General features: G+C 51.4%; 7 non-coding genes across 7 annotated transcripts; all 7 read right to left on the bottom strand.

Annotated features, from left to right (window-relative positions):
* Nucleotides 1–15,880: 15,880 nt before the first annotated feature.
* On the bottom strand, nucleotides 15,881–15,952 carry TRNAH-GUG (transfer RNA histidin (anticodon GUG)). The gene has a single exon. It is a non-coding gene; the product is annotated as a tRNA-His (tRNA).
* Nucleotides 15,953–16,078: 126 nt separating this feature from the next.
* TRNAH-GUG (transfer RNA histidin (anticodon GUG)) lies at nucleotides 16,079–16,150 on the bottom strand. The gene has a single exon. It is a non-coding gene; the product is annotated as a tRNA-His (tRNA).
* A 1,733-nt stretch (nucleotides 16,151–17,883) lies between these two features.
* Nucleotides 17,884–17,955, bottom strand: TRNAH-GUG (transfer RNA histidin (anticodon GUG)). Its single transcript has one exon. It is a non-coding gene; the product is annotated as a tRNA-His (tRNA).
* Nucleotides 17,956–18,275: 320 nt separating this feature from the next.
* TRNAH-GUG (transfer RNA histidin (anticodon GUG)) lies at nucleotides 18,276–18,347 on the bottom strand. Its single transcript has one exon. It is a non-coding gene; the product is annotated as a tRNA-His (tRNA).
* A 124-nt stretch (nucleotides 18,348–18,471) lies between these two features.
* Nucleotides 18,472–18,543, bottom strand: TRNAH-GUG (transfer RNA histidin (anticodon GUG)). Its single transcript has one exon. It is a non-coding gene; the product is annotated as a tRNA-His (tRNA).
* A 122-nt stretch (nucleotides 18,544–18,665) lies between these two features.
* Nucleotides 18,666–18,737, bottom strand: TRNAH-GUG (transfer RNA histidin (anticodon GUG)). The gene has a single exon. It is a non-coding gene; the product is annotated as a tRNA-His (tRNA).
* Nucleotides 18,738–18,860: 123 nt separating this feature from the next.
* On the bottom strand, nucleotides 18,861–18,932 carry TRNAH-GUG (transfer RNA histidin (anticodon GUG)). Its single transcript has one exon. It is a non-coding gene; the product is annotated as a tRNA-His (tRNA).
* Between the last annotated feature and the right edge of the window lie 2,634 nt (nucleotides 18,933–21,566).

The raw sequence follows: 21,566 nt of genomic DNA, 5'->3' as shown, positions 1-21,566 counted from the left end.
CATGCGCAGTCAAGTGGAGACACAGCAAAGCAACGCTCTCTCTGATGACATCATAATAACTGCGCCATGCTGGAGGGGGTGGGTGAATGGGTGGGTTGCAAGGGTGGTGAGCATTTCCCTGAAGCCATGCCGCTTTTGTACTGTGCCACGGCCGGTCTTGAGCGGAGCGCGCGTGCTCTCTAAGGAGAGAGCGAAAGCGCGCATCAAGACCGGCCGCGAGGTACCCGGATGCATGCACAGTCAAGGCCGGTCTTGACAAGGAGAGAGCGAAAGCGCGCGTAAAGACCGGCCGCGAGGTACCCGGATGCATGCACAGTCAAGGCCGGTCTTGACAAGGAGAGAGCGAAAGCGCGCGTAAAGACCGGCCGCGAGGTACCCGGATGCATGCACAGTCAAGGCTGGTCTTTACAAGGCCGGTCTTGACACGCGCTTTTGCTCTCTTGTTAGAGAGAGCACGCGCTCCCCTCGAGACCGGCCCTGGCACAGTACAAAAGCGGCACTGCTTCAGGGAAATGTTCACCACCCCTGCAACCCACCCACCCACTTACCCCGCTCCAGCGTGGTGCAGTTATTATGATGTCATCAGAGAGAGCGTTGCTTCGCAGTGTCCCCGCTTTCCTCAATCGTCACCAAGAACCTCATTTCCGCACGCAGAGTACCGCTCCATGCGCCGAGCGCAGAAAAAAATTCTTCCGCTATACAGGCAGCCGTTGCAAAACATGCGCAGGCGCTGCTGCGTATACCACGAGGGCGGTGCGATTTGCGTTGAGATTGCAAGCGCGAGAAGACAAAGAAATATTTAACGAAACCCACACTTTCTCCGGCAACAGGACGAAGCACATTGCACACACAACGGTGACGTCACGCGGCGAACTGGTTTCAAAGCGAACCGTCTCGTGGATAGCTTTGCTCGATTCAGCTGTGGTTCTCTGCACCGCCGGCACCGGTTCACGGTGCGCTGCACCAAAGCCCTCGATTCACAGCGCCCCCTGCACCACTGTCCGCGATTGATTTGGGTGCAGCCGTGGTGTCGAGGTGGTGCAAGGAACCTTGGCACCGTCCGCGAAGGAGGTGCAGGAAAGTTGTGCCCATGCAGACAGCTTTGAGCAGACGACGCGCAGACTACGCTAATATGCTCGTAAGTATTGAAGGTGAATTGAGGGAGGCCTTCGCTGTCGTCGACGGGTACTAAGTCATTTTGCGAGAAAATGACGCTGAAATATACGCGACAAAAGGTAACTTTCTGTGCTTTTTGTTGTACCTGCTACTTGCAACAGATAGCTAAGCCGTCCGTGTGCGTGCGAGTTCACACAAAACATTTTTTTTTTCAGACGGCGCAAAACTGGCGTGTGGGCTGTTGGCAAAATACGGGCAGGGCGAATCGCGGGCGCGTTTTGCCGGCGCCGGTACCTCTGCCTGCTGCGTTAGCATGCAGGCAGATGCTGCTGGTTCGCCGCTGCCTGGACATTAATTCTGCTGCGGCTACGGGGATGCCGGGGCTCACGCAAAGCAGCGGGGTAGCTTTTAAACTGCTTATAAAAAGCTAAATGAGTGAGGCGGGCTCTTGACGGTAATAAGTGGGCGCCCCCCCCCCCCCCCCCCCCTTATAGGCGTCGGAAAATATGCAGGGCCTTGAAGTGCGCCGAAAGTTCTTCGAATGACTCTCTAGATAGTCTGAAGAGCCTTCGAAATTGAAGTAGCAATTGCAACCACGCTTTTACAGTTCTTCGGAATTAGGCTGCAATCGGTCCAGACAAGTGAGTTGCGGCAATTAAGGACAGCACGGAGTCGGTTTCTTGCTATTCACTGTCGCAAGAGTAGAACTACTCCATAACAAGAAACTGGGTGATGTCCCCGTCGTCGACCATGGCCAACTCCATGAACGACGCAAGTCTCGTTATGCACGAAAGCGACCGCACACAAAAAACACACGCGAGAATGCACCACTGAACACCTCCACGGCGAGCAGACGACAGGAGCTGCCTGCACGCGCTCGACTGAAAATTGTCGCACATAAGGTGCGGCGCAGCTGACGCGCTACACCTGCACCACAGAACAGGTTCTGCACTGCGCTGGCACCAGCGACACTTTTTCAGGACTGGTGCCGTGAACCAGCTCTGAATCGAATAAAGCTGATATACCCCTTGGTGCCTTGATTCCCCGCTGTGCCCGAGCGTTGAACCGCTGGGAAGAGCTTCCCTACTAATGGGGCACTAGACGGAAGGGGTGGAGGCGGACGCATGTACAATGCAGTATCACTCGAAATTAAGGCAGGCTGACAGCATGCCATGACAGCATGAGCGAATTCGGAAGCACATAGATGCGGTATCAGTAGCGCGTAGCGATCCCATGGATGCCGAGATGGATGCGCGCAATGCCAACACCGCCTGCAATGGGCATTTAAAATAAATAATGTCAAACTCTCAAAAAGGAATGCTGCGACGGTCATACAATGATAGAGGATAATTAAATAACTGAAAAAAGAGTTGACGAAGCCTGCATTTATTGGGAGAAGCTCAAAGGGCAACTAAGAAAGGTGGGAAATGACATTACAGAGGAACATGTACCAGTGAAGAGCCTCAAGAGGGAAGAGTTATTGGTGAATGGACTGAGGGACAAATCACAAGCACCGTCCCCATAATAGGACAGAGATGCGAAAAGGCCCAGGGACAGTACTTGAAGGCATTACTGAGGTTATAATCGAAAAGCAGGATGAGTGACAGCCATCCTGGGTTAACTGCTGACACCTACTGGGAATTATTGTAAGCAGTGCTGCACAGTTGGATGCTAATTAAAGCGCATACAATTGAACACTGAACATGTATACTGATAGAAATGGGGCAACAGCGGCTAGGCGGTAACTGGCAAGTATGTTACGGGGGGCCAGCGTTCTGAAGTAAGAACCAGTACGTACAGCATGTACTACATATGTATGCACACTGGTTCCTGCACTTTGTAGCCATGGGTTTGTTCCACACAGTTCTCTGCGCTGCTGTATGATAGCAGTGATGTCGGGTGAATACGACTCATTATTTTTAGCTGGTGAACTTCTATGCAATCAAGTACATGCGTATAGTGAGTTTTAATTGTTTGCAAAAGCAAATCAACATCCTGAGTGAAGTACATTAACAGTGAAGTTGGCTGCCTGCATGCGACATAACTGCAAGTAAAAAAGTAATGGTGTATATCCGACAATTCTTTGCTGGCCTTGAGGAGGGTTGCCTTGTGACATACATTTTTCCTCTCAGGGTGACCATTGAGTGGAATGGTCATGCCACAAATTAAAAATAAATCCTTGGCACATATTAAACATCTGAACATGCTGAAATTTCTGTGATCGAAATTTTATGAATCTGATTCACACACTACGTAACTTGTGTAGTGTCCAGCGATAACATGTGACAACCAAAAATAGAAACTGAACATTGCTTACTGGCTTACTTTGGAAGCGAACTGAATGCAAACAAAAATATTTGTTCTAGGGACATATGCGCATAGCTAGCATGGAACAAAAAAGAGACAACCCACAACAAACGCCTCATTGATACTGTTAACTGTCCAAAGCGATGTCATGAACAGTGTCTGCTGGACTGTCCTGCAGAAGAAATAGTGTACAGCAGATGCCTGCGCGTTCTTAGAAGGTAACTGTACGGAGGCTTAGTCCATACTATTGGTTGTGACGTCAAGGTGACCTAGGCAACATTGGTTGTTGCATCTGTAGAGAAGGCATCTGCTCCTGCTGATGTGGACTGCTTGTTCATGACCATTAATAATACTCTGTCGCAGATCACTTTTGCCCAGCTTTGTTCTTCAGCTGTGGGAAATCCAGTATAACCTGTGTGTCATTTTTCTTGTGTCCCTGTTCCCTCCTGCCACAGTTCAATTCTATCTGCATCATCGTATGTGTTGTCAAATGACAACAAACACACTGCTGTCTCTCATTAAACAAAAGGTGTATGTGTGTATTATGCATGCATGAAAAATTCACCATATTTTAGCACGTTGCTGTCAAATATGAATGCTTCTATATATGAGGACATCACAAAGTTCCCAACCTTTAGGAACATGGAAGAGCGATGGTAACTGCAAGTGCATGCAATCTCACAGAAAAATGACGAAGCGACAATACTGATTTCTGTTCGTCATGTTTTTCAGGCCATTACGAAAGCCAGAATAGAAATACCACTGTGATGCTTTAAAGTGGCAACGGTGTGCATCACAGGGTTAAAGTGCACGGTTTTTATTCTGCAGTGATAGCAGGCAGGCCACTTCTTTTTACCAGGGCTTCCTGAGCTGCATTTCTACGAACATTGTGCAAACGAGCATGCAGCATTGTAAGCAAGTGTGGGGAGTTCTGTTGAGGGGCAATCAATGTTGACATGCACAGAAAGAAGGTGGCGTTCTGTTGAGGGGCAATCAACGTTGACATGTACAGAAACAAGGTGGCGTTCTGTTGAGGGGCAATCAATGTTGACATGTACAGAAACAAGGTGGCATTCTGTTGAGGGGCAATCAATGTTGACATGTACAGAAACAAGGTGGCGTTCTGTTGAGGGGCAATCAATGTTGACATGTACAGAAACAAGGTGGCGTTCTGTTGAGGGGCAATCAATGTTGACATGTACAGAAACAAGGTGGCGTTCTGTTGAGGGGCAATCAATGTTGACATGTACAGAAACAAGGTGGCGTTCTGTTGAGGGGCAATCAATGTTGACATGTACAGAAACAAGGTGGCGTTCTGTTGAGGGGCAATCAATGTTGACATGTACAGAAACAAGGTGGCGTTCTGTTGAGGGGCAATCAATGTTGACATGTACAGAAACAAGGTGGCGTTCTGTTGAGGGGCAATCAATGTTGACATGTACAGAAACAAGGTGGCGTTCTGTTGAGGGGCAATCAACGTTGACATGTACAGAAACAAGGTGGCGTTCTGTTGAGGGGCAATCAACGTTGACATGTACAGAAACAAGGTGGCGTTCTGTTGAGGGGCAATCAACGTTGACATGTACAGAAACAAGGTGGCGTTCTGTTGAGGGGCAATCAACGTTGACATGTACAGAAACAAGGTGGCGTTCTGTTGAGGGGCAATCACCGTTGACATGTACAGAAACAAGGTGGCGTTCTGTTGAGGGGCAATCAACGTTGACATGTACAGAAACAAGGTGGCGTTCTGTTGAGGGGCAATCAATGTTGACATGTACAGAAACAAGGTGGCTTTCTGTTGAGGGGAAATCAACGTTGACATGTACAGAAACAAGGTGGCATTCTGTTGAGGGGCAATCAATGTTGACATGTACAGAAACAAGGTGGTGTTCTGTTTAGGGGCAATCAATGTTGACATGTACAGAAACAAGGTGGCGTTCTGTCGAGGGGAAATCAATGTTGACATGTACAGAAACAAGGTGGCGTTTAGTGGTTGCGGCCACAAAACATTATTCTTAACTGTCCCATGAATTAAAAACAAAGCGGTTGCTCAGTATTGCAGAAAAGCCTACATTTGCCTTCCGTAGTAATGTATACATAATTAGATACAGGAGTAATTGCACCAGCTTACAGGTTAAGGGAATGCATGCAAGAACCGATTTTGAAGGTTTACATTGCAAATACTGGCTGCGGCTGGGATGGAATGCTTTGTATAAGATTTCCAGAACGACATGTATGATGGCTCAGGATACAATGAAATGAAAAATAAGCTATTCAAGTATGTTTGGGGCATACACGTATACGTTCTCCAAGGTCGCAGCGGTGGTTCAGTGGTTATGGCACTTGGCTGCTGACCCGAAGGACTCTGGTTCGATCCTGGCCGCTGCGGTCGAATTTCGATGGAGGCGAAATTCCAGAGGCCTGTATACTGAGTGGTGTCAGTGCACGTGCTGCAGCCTAATGATGACAGCTTTTAAGATTAAGATGAACCAACTGCTCAGTTAGTATTATCCTCAGTATACGTGAATATATAACAGTTACATGCATAAGCATACACATGTACAAACCTCACTGAGCCACATTATGAGGTCTGTGCGTTGCTTTGCAGTGTGCGAATGTAGGTAGAGATAGAGATAGCTTGTGCAGTGTGCAGGTTAGCTCAATTGCTAATATTGTGTACATCTGGCCCGATATTGCTTGAAATAAATTACAAAGAAAGGTCTTGATGACCACGTTATGCATAAGACAGTGTGACATTCCTTGTGTGCGACGAGGTACATTCCTTGTGTGTGCTACGAGGATCCACGTTCGACGGCGCGGCGTAGACGGAGACCCAGATGACAGGCATCATCAATTACCCAGCCATGCTCGTTGAGAGTGACAACCAGAACGAAGGGGTTTAAGCCCAACCGGACCCAACCGGACCCGCCGCCGCCGCCGCGGGGAAACAGGCTTTATCCTCCCCAATTGGCGTGGCGGTTCCAGTGGCGGCCCTCCCGGGCACATTCCAGGACAAAGGAACTGTCAGCGATCCAGAGCGCGCCTTTCCTTGAGGAGCGAGTGTCCGTTGATGGATGAAGAATGGAGGCCGGTGACCCGCGGGAACTGTCAGCGGGCCAGAGCGCGCCGTACCACAGCCGACGCTATGCGCTACCGCGAAGACAACCTTCTTTCCCTCGGACTCAACACGTGAGGGGGGCGAGACAATAAGTGCGGTGGTATGTTTGTGCGCCCAAGTGAAAGCCCTAGCCCCCCTCCTTCCCCTCCGGCGTGGGCGTCCTCACCCTAGGGAGTGTGGAGAAGAGGATATAAAAATCGAGAAGCAGTACGGAAGAAGGACGCTCAGGACGACATCGTTCGCCAAGAGGGCCTTCAGCGCCGAAGCCCGACGGCGTGCAGCTTCTGCCAGCAACCGCTCGAGCCCAACTCCGGAGCCACTCCATCGCCCCCATGAAGTCGTCGGCACGTAAGCTCGGACGCCCCAGCCTCTGATGTATAATCTTAATCATGTGTAATTATTGAATATACCTGTTTGTTTAAACTGAACCATACGGTGTCTCTTTGCCTCTCCGTCCCGTGTGGACCTGCGCATTATGGGGGTCATCACACTGGTGCCAGAAGTGGGGTCTCAAAAGCAAATGTCCTCTGAATGCTGCGACATTCATGACTTCAAAATTGTAATCAAAAGGGAATCACGGGACTGATTGTGGGACTTTTACCCCCATTTGAGAGGCTTGAGGCACCGGAGGGCTTGAAAAAAAAAATGTCTTTATCTGAGGGAGCTCCCACTCCACAGCCGTCGCTCGGAGCAAGCATGCTGGCATTAGGAAGCGTCATTCCGACGTTTACGGGAGATAAGACAGGGGTTCCAATCTGCGATTTCTTTTCCATGCTAGAAGAGATTGGGAAAATGGGGGGATGGTCCGATGCTCAAATGCTGGGAATGGCGAGGCGTAAGATGGCAGGAGCTGCTCATGATTTTGCATGGCGAGACTAAAAAGTAAAATCCACAAAATCATTTGCGGAATTTAAGAAGCTCGCGTTTGAGCATTTCGACACTGAACCACGTCACGTGCGGGTACAGAGGTTCCGTGACGCCGGACAGATGGTAGGGGAGGACGTGCGAACATTTGCGTCGCGGCTTCAGCGCCTAGCACGCGATACGTTAAGCAGGGAGGAGGAAGGAGACCAGCTAAGGAAGAAATACGCGGAGGATCTACTTAAAGAGGAAATGACCGCTTTGTTCGTGGCTGGTCTGCAAGACCCCGTGCGCCGGTTCGTGCTCTCGCGCAAGCCGAGCAATTTCGACCAAGCCGTGGAGGCCGCATTGGATGAGGAACGAAATGAGGCGTTAACGACAGCCGCAGCGAGAGTACGCGTCATAGAGAGAGCGGTGCTCAACCCTGAGGTTGCTCTCTTGACAGAGCGGTTAGATCGCTTGGAACAGCTGCTATCTCAGCAGGTAGAACGCCAGGTTGAAGCGCGCGCTCAACAGCGCCCATTCGCTGGAAACCGGAGACCGCCACAAAGCTACAGGCGCGGTATGCGAGATTTTGAAGAAATCGTATGCTTCGCTTGCCAGGGTCGCGGACACATCGCCAGGTTCTGCCAAAACGTGCGCCGTGGGGAGCCACAAAGAGAAGCAGGCGAGACACGCCCTAAGCAAGCCTACAGCGGGGCTCCAGATACCGAGACAAAAAACTAGTTAGTCCTCCCCAGCCTGAGGAGCGTGGGGAGGGAGCAGTGGATGATGAGGTGGTGGTAGTTTGTGTCGCCGACGAGGCATGCCCTGTTGTGCGTTGCAAGTTAAATGGTTGTTGCATGGAATTGTTGATAGATACGGGGTCAAAGGTGACATTTCTTAAGGAGAGCAGTTTTAACACGCTTCGAAGGAAGGGGGACCGCGAGGTGTTGGAAGCGTCTGGTGGTATGGCAACCAAATTTGTAGGCATAACGGGGGATCCTCTTGGCATAAGTGGACTCTACCGGTTACACTTCTCTCTCGGCGGAATTGCATTGGAGCACCCCTGCTACGTATGCCCGGACACGGTGTCTCTGCCAAACGGAGTGTCAGGTATATTAGGGCAGGATTTTTTGAGAAAAGGGAAGGTAGTAGTCTCATTCTCTGAGGAAGAGGTTAATGCGGGCGGCTCAAAAGTTCCGTTCTTGAACAGGAGAGGGGCTGAGATTCGCATTACCGATATTGACACCCGTCAAACAGTGGGATCATTGGAGAAGGTATATTCGCGGGTTGCCGTCCGGCTGGTCGAGGAGGCGGTCGTCCTTCCTTGGTCGGAGCACATTTTGTACGCGTTTGTGCCTTCAGATGTAGAGAGCGGCGCCGTGGGAGTGCTTGAGCCGGTCGACTCTCTCAGCAATGGCCTGAAGGCAGCCGCGTGCCTCGTGACAGTTAATGACGCCCACAGAGTGCCCCTACGGGTGGTTAACTGTAGCCAGCAGCCACTGAGCCTTCCCAAGAACAAAACATTGGCTTTCTTCACCTCTGCGATAGAGCAACGTGAGCCCACCGATACGGTACTCGCAACTGTAGAGCATGCTAGTCCTTCGGCTGCTCCAAAGGTGTCGTTCGATCTTTCTCACGTAAAATCCAGGGAGAGGGAGGCTCTGGCTGGTTTGCTGAACGACTACTCGGAGGTATTCGCCGCGTCCAACCTGGATTTGGGCTGCTGTGGCGTTATAAAGCACAGGATAGAAACCGGCACTTCATCGCCCGTTTACCAGCGTGCGTACAGGATTCCTTACTCCCAACGTGAGGAGATGGAGCGGCAGGTGCAGGACCTGATTGATCGTGGCATTGTCGAACACTCAAAGTCACCCTGGGGAGCACCAGCACTATTGGTGGAAAAGCCAGATGGCTCGTATCGATTGGTAGTGGACTACCGCAAACTAAATGCCGTAACTCGCATCGATCCATACCCCATCCCCAATATACAGGAGACGCTTTCTCAGCTGGGCTCTGCCAGGTACTTCACGGTAGTGGACATGGCGGCGGGATTCTGGCAGATAGCAATGGATCCGGCAGATGCCGAGAAAACGGCATTCAACACGCCCTCAGGGCACTATGAATGGAAAAGAATGCCGATGGGTCTGGCCAACAGCCCTGCTGTCTGGCAGAGAACCGCTGATGTTATCCTGGCAGGTCTTCTGGGGAGGCTGTGCTTCGTGTATATGGATGACATTATCATATACAGTGACAGTTTTGAGAACCATTTGCGCGATATTGAGCAGGTTTTGGTGCGACTAAGAGGAGCGGGTCTCAAGCTGAAGCCCTCTAAGTGCCAATTCCTCAAAAACGAGGTGAAATACCTCGGGCACGTTGTTTCAGCTGACGGCGTGCGACCGGACCCTGAGAAACTAAGGTGTGTCTCAGATTTTCCATCCCCGACTAGCGTCCGCCAGGTCCGGCAGTTTCTCGGCCTGATCGGTTACTACCGAAGGCACATAGAGGAGTTCGCCAAGCTCGCTAAGCCGCTCACCGCCTTAACAGCCAAAAATGTCGCCTTCGCTGGGACGAAAACGCGGAGAATGCTTTTGGGGCCCTGAAAAGGAAGCTAATGAGTGCACCGCTGTTGCGCCACCCGGATTTTAATTTGCCCTTCGTTATGGCCACAGATGCGTCAAAGTTCGCAGTTGGTGCCGTGCTCTCTCAGGTTATCGAGGGCAAAGAACATCCCGTTGCTTTTGCTAGCCGACAGCTGAGCCCCACAGAGCAAAAGTACGGAGCTACGGAAAGGGAGTGCCTCGCCGTTGTCTGGGCAGTAAAGCACTTCAGATGCTACCTTTACGGCCGCAAATTCAAGCTAGTCACAGACTGCCATCCTCTGAAATGGGTGATGAGTGTCAGGGACCCTAGCTCGCGACTCGCTAGATGGAATCTACACCTGCAGGAATACTGCTTTGAAGTTGAGCACAAGTCAGGAAAGACGCATCTGAATGCTGATGCACTCAGCCGCACAGCTGCCGTGGCAGCTATAGATGAGTTTGTCCCCGTAGTCGACCCCGCCGAATTACGCACAGAGCAGTGCAAAGATCCTGACCTGAAGCGAATAATCGAAAGCTTAGAGGGCGCACCGTCTCACCCCGAACAGCTTGGTTATTTCATTGGCAAAGACGGCACCCTGTGTCGGCGCACGAGGCCAACCAGGAAAGGGAGACCAGAGAAAACCGCTTGGGAGAGAGTCGTCATACCTCGGTCGTGGACAGAAAGGGTTCTTCGCGCGTTTCACGATGCGCCATGCGCCGGTCATTTTGGCGTAGCGAAGACACGCAGGCGTGTGGAGCGTTTGTACTTTTGGAGTGGCATGCGACAGGATGTTAGAGACTACTGTGCGAAGTGTCATTCCTGTCTCGAAAGAAAAACACCCAAGGGACGAAGACCAGCTCCAATTCAGCCGTTCCTTGAGGTTTCGGCTCCCTTCGAGCGGACAGGTATGGACATAATGGGCCCCTTGCCCACGACCACTTCCGGAAACAAGTACATTTTAGTATTTGTCGATCACCTTTCAAAATACGCGGAAGCGGTAGCACTCCCAGATCAGAAGGCAGACACGGTTGCAAGAGCATTTGTCGAACAGATCGTGCTCCGACATGGACCCCCGAGGCAACTCTTGACAGATCGGGGAACGAACTTCGTGTCGCAGCTAATGAGGAGAGTTTGCGAGCTGCTTAAGATCGCTAAGAAGCAGACAACACCGTACCATCCGGCTTGCAACGGCGCGGTGGAGCGACTGAACCAAACCGTGGCCGGGTTCCTGTCGCATTTTGTTTCGCGCGACCAGCGGGACTGGGACTTGTGGCTCCCGTATGCAATGTTTGCCTACAATTCCGCAGCACACGAGAGCACGGGCGAATCGCCATTCTTTCTGCTCTACGGCCGAGACCCGGACCAGCCTAGTGAAGTGCCAGAGGGCCCCCGTCGTGTCCCATACGCTTCACTGGACGACTATAAGGTTGAGCTAGAATCGCGCTTGCAAGTGGCGAGGGACATCGCAAAGGAGTCCTTAAAGAAAGCGGCGAAGCGCAGGAAGGAGGTGCACGATCGCAGTGCTAGAGACGCGCCGTTTGATGTGGGGGACAGCGTGTACATTGAAAACTGCCAAAGGCAGATTGGGCTAGCTCGTAAGTTCCAGACGAAGTGGAGAGGACCGTGCGAGGTTGTCGAGAAGCTTTCTCCGGTAAACTTCAGAGTCCGAGACGTGAACCGGCGTTTGATAAGGATACACGCAAATCGCCTCAAGTCGGCACCGGTTCAGTATTCACGAAATGAGGAAAGAGAAAGCGCGGATTTTGATGGGGACAGAAGTGAAGCGGAGCGCGCAGATAGTTCGCAAGAAACGCCCTCTCCTGCATTTGTTCGGCAGGCGCCCGAGGTGACGGCCGGAATGCCACCGGATTTACTTCATGCATTGCTAGAAGAAGAAGCGCGCGAGGTTGCCGCGCAGATAACGCCAGGAGAGGCTCCTGCCACGAGCCCTCGCGAGTCCCAAAGCAGACAAAGGGGCACAGACTTACTTAGTATGACTCATGAAGGCCGATATCCGCTGCGAAATCGGAAAGCTAAGTCGGACTAATGGCGTAAACAGAGCGGAGTTGTGAACTGGTTAGAATTGTGTAATGCCGCAGCTCATAACATTGCTATGTGCTTATGTGTTAAGTTATCGGAGTTGGTAGTTAAACCTTTCTGTCATTAAGTAACACCTTCACAGGAGAGCATGCGGAGCGCATGCAGAACCTGCCCTACTTCCTTTCGTTATCTATATTTTTGTCTGTGCCGTGATCGTGCTAGAAGTGGGAGCTCCTTTGTAACTGTGGTAAATTTATTTCGTCCAGTTTGGACTAGAAAGGAGAGGCTTGGGTGCTGAGTTTCATGTTTATCTGTAAAAGAAGATCAGTGCTGCCCCTGGAGACGCCAGTTATGACAGCGGAGGCATATGGTGTTGTGCAGTGGTGTTGAGTGCAGCGAAAAGTTTTGTCGGACGCACTGTGCGAGGCGATTCAGAAAGACAAGGGGAGCTGCGTGGACTCAAATGTTCGGAGAACATTCTTCTGGAGGGTGAGCGAGTGTGACATTCCTTGTGTGCTACGAGGTACATTCCTTGTGTGCTACGAGGTACATTCCTTGTGTGTGCTACGAGGATCCACGTTCGACGGCGTGCGTAGACGGAGACCCAGATGACAGGCATCATCAATTACCCAGCCATGCTCTTTGAGTGACGACCAGAACGAAGGGGTTTAAGCCCAACCGGACCCAACCGGACCCGCCGCCGCCGCCGCGGGGAAACGGGCTTATCCTCCCCAATTGGCGTGGCGGTTCCAGGGGCGGCCCTCGCGAGCACATTCCAGGACAAGGGAACTGTCAGCGGGCCAGAGCGCGCCTTACCTTGAGGAGCGAGTGTCCGTTGATGGATGAAGAATGGAGGCCGGTGACCCGCGGGAACTGTCAGCGGGCCAGAGCGCGCCGTACCACAGCCGACGCTATGCGCTACCGCGAAGACAACCTTCTTTCCCTCGGACTCAACACGTGAGGGGGGCGAGACAATAAGTGCGGTGGTATGTTTGTGCGCCCAAGTGAAAGCCCTAGCCCCCCCTCCTTCCCCTCCGGCGTGGGCGTCCTCACCCTAGGGAGTGTGGAGAAGAGGATATAAAAATCGAGAAGCAGTACGGAAGAAGGACGCTCAGGACGACATCGTTCGCCAGGAGGGCCTTCAGCGCCGAAGCCCGACGGCGTGCAGCTTCTGCCAGCAACCGCTCGAGCCCAACTCCGGAGCCACTCCATCGCCCCCATGAAGTCGTCGGCACGTAAGCTCGGACGCCCCAGCCTCTGATGTATAATCTTAATCATGTGTAATTATTGAATATACCTGTTTGTTTAAACTGAACCATACGGTGTCTCTTTGCCTCTCCGTCCCGTGTGGACCTGCGCATTATGGGGTCATCACAACAGCATTGTATTGGCTTTCCGAGGTGACCGAGTGACTGCACGCCATTTTTAGTATGTATCACACCTTAGTGGTCCCAAATGACATACTTGAGTGGCGAGCTTTGCAATGGTGTGCCAGGTAGGAGCTCGAAGAGTTCGTCGTTTATAGCATCACTTCTCTACTGACTACTTCGAAGGACAGTAAGTTGCACAGCCTTGTGGGGTGCAAGACAATTGCAGTCTTTCGTGGCATGAACAAAAATGAATCTTGAGATGCAGTAGCATGAGCTTAGTCCAAGGTTCGACGGAACACCGTCTGGTCAGGGCGAAGCATGATTTATTCACAAATGAAAATTGGGTCACTGACCAAGTCGAAAGATGAAAAATGACGTTTCGGGTCCCATACGGGGCCCTTGTTCACAATGAGGCTGTCACAGAAGAAGGAATGGTTATATACGCTTCAGAATCTTCTGAAGATTTTGGTTTAGACGAGAAATTGTTCCTGTCACTCTGGTCAACCAACCAAATGCAGATCCATCCATGTGTGACATAGATCTCTAGTTTAACAGGGTAAATTTGTAGACCAGTTGGTGCGATATTAAAACTAAAAAACCGCAACAGACAAAGGACAGAGGGAGAAGACAACACAGGGCGGTACCGCCTGTGTTGTCTTCTCCCTCTGCCCTGCGTCTGTTGCAGTTTTTTAGTCTTAATGTATCTCTATATCTACTACCTTGTAAACCTGAATATACATCGGCGACATAACAATGAATGCCCGCTTAGTATACTAAAACAAAATGCTCTGGGCACAAACCAGCTCATGCAGGCCGTAAGCTCCGCTCACAAAGCATGCGAATAAAAAAGTGTGAGGAAGCTAGATGTGGGTATGAGGCACCAAAGTCAAAGGCGGGCGCGGCTTAGGAACGTAAATTTAATAAATTCAACACTTACAAACACGGAGACATTAGCTATTGCGCGCTGACGTGCAACGCACACAGGCACCAGCTTGATGGCTCAACGGCTACTAAACGATGGCTACTCAATGATGGCTACTCAACGATAATAACGAAAGCCGCTCCGCCTGTCACGCTCGGACCCCGCCGCGGTGGCTCAGTTGGTTAGGGCGCTCGGCTACTGATCCGGAGTTCCCGGGTTCGAACCCGACCGCGGCGGCCTGCGTTTTTTCTGGAGGCAAAACGCTAAGGCGCCCGTGTGCTGTGCGATGTCAGTGCACGTTAAAGATCCCCAGGTGGGTCGAAAATATTTCGGAGCCCTCCACTACGGCACCTCTAACTTCCTTTCTTCTTTTCACTCCCTACACTATCCCTTCCCTTACGGCGCGGTTAAGCTGTCCAACGATAAATGAGAGAGATACTGCGCCACCCCCCCCCCCCCCCCAAAGAAAAAAACAATGTCACGCTCGGCTGCACAGACGCCTTTTGACAGCTATTACGACAAAGACGACAAACACCGTTTGACCGGGAACCTTCGCATTGACACCTATACTCCGTTTCATACATCAGGTGCAACTATGTGAAAGGCATGGAAGTAGTCCGGGCGGGAAAATAAAGGGAAGGGCGTGTTACTCCGTGCTTGTTGTGTGCACAAGTTGTCTATGGCACGAGAAAGCGACAGCGTGTTGTCAGTAATAACAGTGCACTTAATCACGATCGTGACACATGTGTCATGTGGTAAGCCGACAGGCAAAGCATTTGCTATGTTTCGCCCACCATAAATAACGCACTACTTTTTGCCCGCGGATGCAGGCGGCGCAAACAAGAGCGCTAGCTTTGACAGCGTTGCACATAATGTTTGAAACGGAGTATAGCGCTGATAGGCCAACCCTGTGCACACTTATCTCAATAAACAGTTCAGTATTTCGTGAGACGCCCTGTCACCGCGACGCCCGGCGGGAGGGGAAGAGATTGTTTTTTTTTCTTTATTGCCTGGCTCTTGAACCCATAACATTTACACAAAAAAAACACTCAACAAAAAACACACAAAACGCTATGTACATACGACACTGTCGTGGTCAGCCATCATGAGATCTGGCTTCGTAATACTAAAATTCACGAAGCATACAGAGCGGCTCTAGCCTCGAGAGCCACTCGGGAGCGCTCCGCAGCTGCTTTCTGGATGGCCAGAAAGCAGTCCATTCTTTCCCGAAAATAAATTCGGGCAGGTCGTGCGTCTTTGTCACAATAATAGCCTGCCATTCTGGAGCGCCATATACTGTGGAGGCCCAAGAGCATTATGAGATCAAATGGTACCCCATCCTCATTGTCTGTGCTTAAATAACGAATTCCCTGCGCGTCAAGTGGTAGTTCTTTCTTTATTGTCCTTTGTAACACATCCCAAAAATAAACCCTCCCAGCAATGCAAAAAAACATGGTCTATTGTTTCGGGAGATGGACGGCACGGGGAGAGAGCCGGCGCCAAGGAAGCCAAACTGGTTCGGATGAAGAAAGGAGGAGATAGATGGAGAGCAGGGGTGTCCCGAGTGAAAGAAAAAAAAGTTGCCGTGACCAGGATTCGAACCTGGGTTATTGCGGCCACAACGCAAGGTACTAACCACTATACGATCACGGCTGCCCGGGAGGGACGGACGGCACGGGGGAAAGACCCGACGCCAAGGAGGCCAAACTGGTTCTGATGAAGAAGGGAGGAGGAAGATGGAGAGCTGGGGGTGTCCCCAGTGGGAAAAGAAAAAAAACATGCCGTGACCAGGATTCGAACCTGGGTTATTGCGGCCACAACGCAAGGTACTAACCACTATACGATCACGGCTGCCCGGAAGGGACGGACGGCACGGGGAAAGAGCCCGTGCCAAGGAAGCCAAACTGGTTCGATGATGAAGAAAGGAGGAGATAGATGGAGAGCAGGGGTGTCCCGAGTGGAAGAAGAAAAAAAAAGTTGCCGTGACCAGGATTCGAACCTGGGTTATTGCGGCCACAACGCAAGGTACTAACCTCTATACGATCACGGCTGCCCGGAAGGGACGCACGGCACGGGGAAAGAGCCGGCTACAAGGAGGCCAAACTGGTTCTGATGAAGAAGGGAGGAGAAAGATGGAGAGCAGGGGTGTCCCGAGTGGAAGAAGAAAAAAAAGTTGCCGTGACCAGATTCGAACCTGGGTTATTGCGGCCACAACGCAAGGTACTAACCACTATACGATCACGGCTGCCCGGAAGGGACGGACGGCACGGGGAAAGAGCCGGCGCCAAGGAGGCCAAACTGGTTCTGATGTTATCGCGAAAGCGAGGAGTATTGGGAACAGCAAACGAAAGAAGCACGTGACAGAGCTGGAAAAATGGAAAGGCACCAATCTCTCCATTTTCGCCAGAGCTACAGTCTGCAACCTGTTTTTTTATTAGCAAGCTCTGGTATGTGATGCAGGTTTTGCATTGCTCTCGGTGCACATTCAGAAGTTACACCGGATTTTTTGCCGTCTTTATATGTGCTTCCGAATGGGAACCTTGCAGCCGAACGAACCTGTTCCGGCGGGTAAAAGACGGGGGGTTGGGGCTAAGGGCACCTCTTTTTAAGGCAGCTGGTGAACCGTTTTTTGTTTTTTCGCGACGTCTCAGACCCGTTCTTGCGCACCGTGTGCCAGGTGAGGCTGCGGCGATTGCTGCCCGAGTTTGTTGTTACCACAGAAGAGCTCTCGGGTGGAATTTTTGGTTACTACAAAGAGATTGTAGCAAGTGTTAGGTTTCTTTCAGCGCGTTTTTCTAGCGATTATTTGTATAAAAACTAAAAGAAAGAAGTTGTACCATGATCTTTGTGATATTGTTTTCCCAGAGCCTATGTACAGGGCCTTGTACAGTGGAGGTCCTGGAGCTGATGTTTTAAAAAGGGTAAGAAAATGCAGGTGCCACCAGGAGTAAAGACCTTCTTTTTTAAATTACACACCGGGACACTCCCAGTTAAAAAGTTTTTGGAAGGAAAGGATTTCTTTTTACCGTGGGGATCGAACTGCTTAATTTGTAAACAGCCCGAAACAATAGACCATGTTTTTTTGCATTGCTGGGAAGGGGTTTATTTTTGGGATGTGTTACAAAGGACAATAAAGAAAGAGCTACCACTTGACGCGCAGGGAATTCGTTATTTAAGCACAGACAATGAGGATGGGGTACCATTTGATCTCATAATGCTCTTGGGCCTCCACAGTATATGGCGCTCCAGAATGGCAGGCTATTATTGTGACAAAGACGCACGACCTGCCCGAATTTATTTTCGGGAAAGAATGGACTGCTTTCTGGCCATCCAGAAAGCAGCTGCGGAGCCTCCCGTGTGGCTCTCGAGGCTAGAGCCGCTCTGTATGCTTCGTGAATTTTAGTATGACGAAGCCAGACTCATGATGGCTGACCACGACAGTGTCGTATGTACATAGCGTTTTGTGTTCTTTGTTGAGTGTTTTTTGTGTAAATGTTATGGGTCAAAGCCAGGCAATAAAGAAAAAATAAGAAGGGAGGAGAAAGATGGAGAGCAGGTGTGTCGCGAGTGGGAAGAAGAAAAGTTGCCGTGACCAGGATTCGAACCTGGGTTATTGCGGCCACAACGCAAGGTACTAACCACTATACGATCACGGCTGCCCGGAAGGGACGGACGGCACGGGGAAAGAGCCGGCGCCAAGGAAGCCAAACTGGTTCTGATGAAGAAGGGAGGAGGAAGATGGAGAGCAGGGGTGTCCCGAGCTGGGAAGAAGAAAAAAAGTTGCCGTGACCAGGATTCGAACCTGGGTTATTGCGGCACAACGCAAGGTACTAACCACTATACGATCACGGCTGCCCGGAAGGGACGGACGGCACGGGGAAAGAGCCGGCGCCAAGGAAGCCAAACTGGTTCTGATGAAGAAGGGAGGAGGAAAATGGAGAGCAGGGGTGTCCCGAGTGGGAAGAAGAAAAAAAGTTGCCGTGACCAGGATTCGAACCTGGGTTATTGCGGCCACAACGCAAGGTACTAACCACTATACGATCACGGCTGCCCGGAAGGGACGGACGGCACGGGGAAAGAGCCGGCGCCAAGGAAGCCAAACTGGTTCTGATGAAGAAGGGAGGAGGAAGATGGAGAGCAGGGGTGTCCCGAGTGGGAAGAAGAAAAAAAGTTGCCGTGACCAGGATTCGAACCTGGGTTATTGCGGCCACAACGCAAGGTACTAACCACTATACGATCACGGCTGCCCGGAAGGGACGGACGGCACGGGGAAAGAGCCGGCGCCAAGGAAGCCAAACTGGTTCTGATGAAGAAGGGAGGAGGAATGGAGAGCAGGGGTGTCCCGAGTGGGAAGAAGAAAAAAAGTTGCCGTGACCAGGATTCGAACCTGGGTTATTGCGGCCACAACGCAAGGTACTAACCACTATACGATCACGGCTGCCCGGAAGGGACGGACGGCACGGGGAAAGAGCCGGCGCCAAGGAAGCCAAACTGGTTCTGATGAAGAAGGGAGGAGGAAGATGGAGAGCAGGGGTGTCCCGAGTGGGAAAAGAAAAAAAGTTGCCGTGACCAGGATTCGAACCTGGGTTATTGCGGCCACAACGCAAGGTACTAACCACTATACGATCACGGCTGCCCGGAAGGGACGGACGGCACGGGGAAGAGCCGGCGCCAAGGAAGCCAAACTGGTTCTGATGAAGAAGGGAGGAAGATGGAGAGCAGGGGGTGTCCCGAGTGGGAAGAAGAAAAAAAGTTGCCGTGACCAGGATTCGAACCTGGGTTATTGCGGCCACACGCAAGGTACTAACCACTATCACGATCACGGCTGCCCGGAAGGGACGGACGACACGGGGATAGAGCCGGCGCCAAGGAAGCCAAACTGGTTCTGATGAAGAAGGGAGCTGGAGCTCGTGGTTGTGCCCGGGCGACCGATGCAGTGCTTGCGTTGTCACGGCACGGGCCACGTTCGCCGAGATTGCAAGGTTCCCAGGTGTTCCAGTGCAGGCGCTATGGACACACGGACGCGGACTGCGTCCGTACCTACGCGTGCGGCTACCGGGTCTCGGAAAGGCGAACGACACCGTGGAACTCATGGACGTCGCCGAGGCGGAGGAAGCAGCGACTGCACGGACGAGGCGGGCAAGCCGCCTTCGACGCTTGCCACGTGTGTGAGCTCCGAGGATAGCACCAAGGCGGCCGACGAACCAGCGAGCCAGACCGTAGACTGCCCCCGCTTTGCTAACGAAACGTCAGGGAACGGGGCCTGCCCACCAGAGCCTGAGGACGTCGAGGCAAAAGAGCCGAGCGAGGACATCCACGAGAAGAGCGGCGCCCGTGCAACTAGCGTCACGCCCCCCGTCACCACACCGGTGAAGCGTCCCCACGACCAGACCAGCCCCGAAGGGGACAAGGTGGTAGCGCCCGGCGTCGAGGAACCCCCTGCAAAGACGGCTCAATCCGGCGTCCGAAGTTACGGCCGCGCCCGAACCTTTCGGATGACAAGCGTTCCGGCGGCAAGGTACTCCTCGAGCAGGCCGATGTTCTTCTGCCGGATGATACCGGCGGCAACAGTGGCGTCCAGCCGCGCGCTAGACGTGGGAGGTAAGCGCCATGCTGTTGGGTCCTTTCCTTTTAATTTAAAATGGCTCCCGCCTCTCCCTTTAAAGTCGCTACGCTGAATGTACGAGGCCTGGCGACTAGGAAAAAACAAGGTCAGGTGTATCGACTTATTACGGAGCGCGAGATAGATGTATTGGCCGTGCAAGAGACGAAAGTGGACGGCAACGAAGGAACCGACAGCATGGTGCTGCGTTTCACGACTAGATTTTTTGCTGTCGTCAGTCATGCAGTGGGGACATCTGCTGGTTGCGTGCTCTTTGTAAAGAAGATCCCGGGGCTAGAGGTGCAAGCATATTTTTCGTGTGTGTCTGCCGGTGTATTGTCCTTGACTTTTCCTGAATAGCATTGAGTGGCGCATTGTTGTCGTGTATGCACCGAATGGGGTAGAGGAAAGAGTTGCTTTTTCCAAAGCCTCCTAGAACGCGTTTGCACGGAAAGGCAGCTCATCGTCTTAGGGGACTTCAATTGTGTCCTAAATGCTCGCGATAAGTCAAGCATCCGGGGGTTTCGAGACAGGAGCACTGAAGTGTTGATCAGAATTATTGATAACGGAAACCTCGAAGATGTGGCTGAATGTCTTGAGGGTGCGCGGGCAGTGAAGTTCACCCATTTTCAGGGCTCAAGCCATGCACGGCTGGACCGCATTTATACATCAGTTGTCCTTGCCCCTGTATGCAGCCAGTACGAAGTTGTGGGAGTGTCCTTCTCAGACCACTGTTTAGTTGAGTGCTGCCTCGAAGTGTCAAGCGAGGCAAGGCATTTTCATGGGAAATGTGGAAGCTAAACGACACGCTTCTTCGCGACGATGTCTACTACCGAGCAGTAAAGGATGAAATAGGAAAAATAAACCCGTGCAAGAACCTGAAGATATGGCAGCAGTGGGAGTTAAGCAAAGAATCTTTAAAACTCAAAGCAATAGAAAGGGCCACTTGTATACGGTATAAGGAAAAACAAGACGAAGCTGAGTTAAAGGCACTACTGGAAACGTTGCTGAAGCAGGAATGCAAGGCGCCTGGGAAATGGATTGAAGATGTCAGGAAAACCAAGCAAAAGATAGAACTCATGGAAGAACGGCGTTATCGCGGAGCACTGGTGAGGGCGAGGGCGGAAGACACAGCTGCTGGCGAAGCGCCATCAAAACGTGCTCTCGGTTTAGAAAAAGCCCACGCTGAAAGTAATCACATCGATAAAATAGAATGGGGGGGTATCTTATCGGCAGACAATGACCACATCGAAGCAGCCTTTACACAATTCTACCAGAGGCTTTTTTCGTGGCATCCGGCAGACGCAGTCGCATTTAAGCATCAGTTTCTTGGTGCAATGCCACGGCTGGACGAAGAAAGGAAAAAGAAAATGGAACTAGAAATAACTGAAAACGAAGTAGGGCATGCGATAGATGAATTAAACCTCAGAAAATCACCAGGACCAGATGGATTCAGTGCGGCATTTTATAAAGAATTTAAGCATGAAATTGCCCCGGTGCTATGTACAATGTTTAACGAAGCCTATGGAATAAACTTTTTGCCTCCGTCTTTTGGGACCTCCCATACGGTACTCATACCGAAAACTGATGATATAGAGAAATTAAAATCTGTTACCGCATATCGACCGATAGCACTCACTAATGTGGACTACAAAATTTTATGAA

Source organism: Amblyomma americanum, chromosome 9, assembly GCF_052857255.1.
Source record: "Amblyomma americanum isolate KBUSLIRL-KWMA chromosome 9, ASM5285725v1, whole genome shotgun sequence".
NCBI classification, from domain to species: Eukaryota; Metazoa; Arthropoda; class Arachnida; order Ixodida; family Ixodidae; genus Amblyomma; species Amblyomma americanum.
This window is presented reverse-complemented; position numbering and strand designations above follow the sequence as displayed.